Source organism: Acanthaster planci, unplaced genomic scaffold (assembly GCF_054643075.1).
Source record: "Acanthaster planci isolate LZ-2023a unplaced genomic scaffold, COTS_SCS Contig265, whole genome shotgun sequence".
Taxonomy (NCBI): Eukaryota; Metazoa; Echinodermata; class Asteroidea; order Valvatida; family Acanthasteridae; genus Acanthaster; species Acanthaster planci.
In genome coordinates this window covers 20001-24096 of record NW_028257883.1, presented here as the reverse complement: position 1 = coordinate 24096, position 4096 = coordinate 20001, and positions in this window count along the sequence as shown.

Genomic DNA, 4096 nt, shown 5'->3' with positions numbered 1-4096 from the left:
GCCGCGGGCGCCGGACGGGCGGCGTGGCGTGGCGCCCCGCTGGAGTTTTCTTCCTCGGACTTGGTGGTCCGCGAAATGTCGGATCTCCGGTTTCGAGCCGACTCGGGCGCAAAAACCGACTCGTCCCCACCCGCGAACGCGTCATAGAGGCACCCCGGCCCTCGAGAGCGTCTCTCGTCGGGGTCTGTTGGGCCCGAAACGTGCGTATTTCAATGAGAGCGTTTTGGACCTTAACCCCCACTCCCTGGTTTGCCTATTTATAGGGGGGAGGGTGTCTCCGTCAGCAGGGCCAAAATTTGACCGGCCCCGATCCGATTTCCTGGCCCGTCCCAGGCCCGCCGCCGGCGGCGCGCGGCACGCCGCCGGGCCCGGCGGCCCCGGCCCGGCCTGAGAAATCCCCCCGACGGTGCGGCGAAGGAGACACCGGCCGGCCGGGCGGCGGGCCCGCTGGCCCGAGGGGACCCGCGGTGCCTCGCGGTGAATTCCCGTCCGGTGAAAACCGCACGCGGCCCCGCTGAGGCCGTGCGTTTCCGACACGACCGAGCCCCTAGCTCGGGAGCCCGGCTCCCCGGCGGCGGCACGGTGGGTGCGGCGCGGTGAATTGCCCTCTCGGGAAAACCGCCGCAGCCGCGCGTCGCCCGCCCAAAGCCGTGCGTTTCCGACACGATTCCCCCGCCGATCCCGGCGGGGCGGGGCGGGTGGTGCGAGCTCAGTTCCGGCCGCAAGCATGGCGGGGCAGCCACGCGTCGTCCTTTTCGAGCCGTGCATTTCCGACACGACCGAACCCCGAGCTCGGGAGCCCGGCTCCCCGGCGGCGGCACGGTGAATTGCCGTCCCGGCAAAACCGCCGCAGCCGCGCGTCGCCCGGCCAAAGCCGTGCGTTTCCGACACGACCGAGGCCCCGAGCTCCGGGGCGGCGCGGTGAACGGAATGACGTTGGCCGGCCCCCGGAACGGGCAACCGCTGGTGCGGTAGTAGGGAATTAGAGCAGCCTTCCCAGCCCGGGGCGGCCGTAGCCGCCGTAATAACGGAGATCCTCTGCCCGCTTTTCGGCCATTGTTCCGGGCCCACGCTCGAGCGAACACGGTGAAAGAAGGCAGACCCGCGTATATGGTAATCGGCCTTTGTCTGTCGCCCGGCAACGAAAAGACCGATTTTGCATCACAAACGCGGGCTTCACAATGGTCCCCGCTTATAAAAAGAGGCAGCGGGAATGCGGAAGCTTCAGTAGAGCCGCATGCCACCGAACAAGTGGGGAGAGCAGTGTCTGTAGTGTTCCGTCGTCTGGTTGTTCGTCGAAGCTCGGTCGGTGCTGCGCGGTGAATTGGCGTCCTGTGGGAAAACCGCCGCAGCCGCGCGTCGTCCCCTTCAAGCCGTGCATTTCCGACACCGTGGAGGCTCCACAGCGGTTCCTCGGGCGAAACCGGCTCCGGAGCGGCGGGACGGTCGGCCCGGCGCGGTGCATCGTCATCCTCGGGTAAAACCGCCGCACGTCCTCCGCCTCAAGCCGTGCATTTCCGACACGCTTCCCCGGGCGAAAACGGCGCCGGGCCGGCGGGGGCTGGTGGTGCGGCGCGGCCGACTGCCGTCTCGGGGAGGAAAAAAAAAACACCGCCGCAGCCCCACGCGGCCCCCCTAAAGCCGTGCATTTCCGACACGCCTCCTCGGGCGAAAACGGCTGGAGGCCGGCGGGGCGGGTGGTGCGGCGCGGTGAATCGCCTTCCTCGGAAATCCTGGTCCGAGAGGTTCGGATGTCCGAAGTCGCCCGCGGAGAGCGGGCCGGGCGCCTCCGGGCCTGCCGTCCGTCGGCTCGCCGGCCCACCCAAGGCCTCCGAGAGGGCTTTGCGCCGGGACAGGTTGGGCCCGAAACGTGCGTATTTCAATGAGAGCGTTTTGGACCTTAACCCCCACTCCCTGGTTTGCCTATTTATAGGGGGGAGGATGGTCTCGAGCCGGATATCAGTACAGCCCATCCCATCGTCCACACGATGCGGCCATTCCCGCACGGCGGAGCCCAAGGCACCGGAGCGATTCCCCCTCGGGTCTGGACGAGCCCGGCTCCGGAGCGGCGGGGACTGGTGCTGCGGGGCGGCCGATTGCCGTCCTGGCGAAAAAAAAAACTCGCCGCAGCCGCACGCGGCCCCCCTTAAGCCGTGCATTTCCGACACGCCTCCCGGGGCGAAAACGGCTTGAGGCCGCCTGGGCGGGTGGTGCGGCGCGGTGAATCGCCTTCTTCGGAAAACCTGGTCCGAGAGGTTCGGATGTCCGGGGTCGCCCGCGGAGAGCGGGCCGGGCGCCTCCGGGCCTGCCGTCAATCGGCCCGCCGGCCCACCCAAGGCCCCTGAGAGGGCTTTGCGCCGGGACAGGTTGGGCCCAAAACGTGCGTATTTCAATGAGAGCATTTTGGACCTTAACCCCCACTCCCTGGTTTGCCTATTTATAGGGGGAGGGTGGTCTCGAGCTCCGATCGAGCTGCCTCAAATCAGTACAGCCATATATTGTCCATACAGTCTATAGAGATTCCCACGCGGTTGAGCCGGAGCCTTCGGTGCTATTCCCCCTGGGGTCTGGACAAGCCCCGCACCGGAGAGACCCGGCACGGGAGGTGCGGAACAAAAGTGGCGGTCCGCCGCCCCGCCGGGAGGCCCTCCGGGCGCTCCGCTAACGGCGTTACTCGGCGCGGCCGGCCGACCCTTCTTGCCCGGAAGAGCGTCGGCCAGGCCCGCCCGGCCTTGCCGAGGAGGTGTCGGACAGGCCGATCCCGGGCCGCTTCCGGCCCTGCCGGAGAGACCCGGGACGGGAGGTGCGGAAAAAAAGTGGCGGTCCGCCGCCCCGCCGGGAGGCCCACCGGGCGCTCCGCCAACGGCGTTACTCGGCGCGGCCGGCCGACCCTTCTTGCCCGGAAGAGCGTCGGCCGGCCCGCCCGGCCTTGCTTAGAGGTGTCGAAGAGGCCGCTCCCGGGCCGCGGCCGGCCCTGCCGGAGAGACCCGGGACGGGAGGTGCGGAGAAAAAAGTGGCGGTCCGCCGCCCCGCCGGGAGGCCCACCGGGCGCTCCGCCAACGGCGTTACTCGGCGCGGCCGGCCGACCCTTCTTGCCCGGAAGAGCGTCGGCCAGGCCCGCCCGGCCTTGCTAAGAGGTGTCGAAGAGGCCGCTCCCGGGCCGCGGCTGGCCCTGCCGGAGAGACCCGGGACGGGAGGTGCGGAAAAAAAGTGGCGGTCCGCCGCCCCGCCGGGAGGCCCGCCGGGCGCTCCGCCAACGGCGTTACTCGGCGCGGCCGGCCGACCCTTCTTGCCCGGAAGAGCGTCGGCCAGGCCCGCCCGGCCTTGCTGAAGAGGTGTGGGAAAGGTCGCTCCCGGGGTCGCCGTTTCTGTCGGACCCCGGGACGGGAGGTGCGATGGTGCAGCCCGGCCCGCTGCGGACGAGCGAGCGGGAAGAGAGCGAGGGAGAGAGAGGGGAGCCAGGACCCCTCGGAGAGCGGCGGGCTCTCCGCTGCCCCCGAGCAGCAACATCTGCGAGGTCCGGATTGGCCCGGCAGCTTCCGCGGAGCGGAGGGACCGGCCCGCCCTGGGGCGGGTCGCACCCGACCTCCGCCGGGTCCCGGCAGCCCAAGGCGCACTGACGTCGCTCGGCGGCGTCCCAGGCCCGGAGAGCCGGCCAGGCAGCGGCCCCCCGCGGCCGGAGCCGCGAGCGATCCCGCGGCACGCCCGCCGAGCAGGCGGCGGGCGGCGCCCCGCGGTCGCGCCGAGCCGCAGCCCCGGCGGCGGCAGGCAGGATCCCCGATCGGGGACCCCCCAGACGGAGGGAGCTCAAGCCGGGCCAGCCTCCCCGGCTGGTCCGGCCGCCCCCTCCGGGATCGAGGCGAGAGGAGGCCGGCGCACCGGGACGGCGGGCGGCATTCCAGCGGCCGCCCGCGCGCCCGGGGGAAGGAGAGGAAGCGCCGCCCCGGCCGGGCCGGAGAGGGCGAGGGACCGGCGGCGGGGCCGGAGGGAGCGGAGGCCCGGCGGCGAACCAGAGCGGAGAGGCGCAGGACTCCGGCGCCGCGGCCCGGCAGCCGCGGCGCGGCCGAGCAGTCCGGAGGGCCCGAGGTGGCGGGCC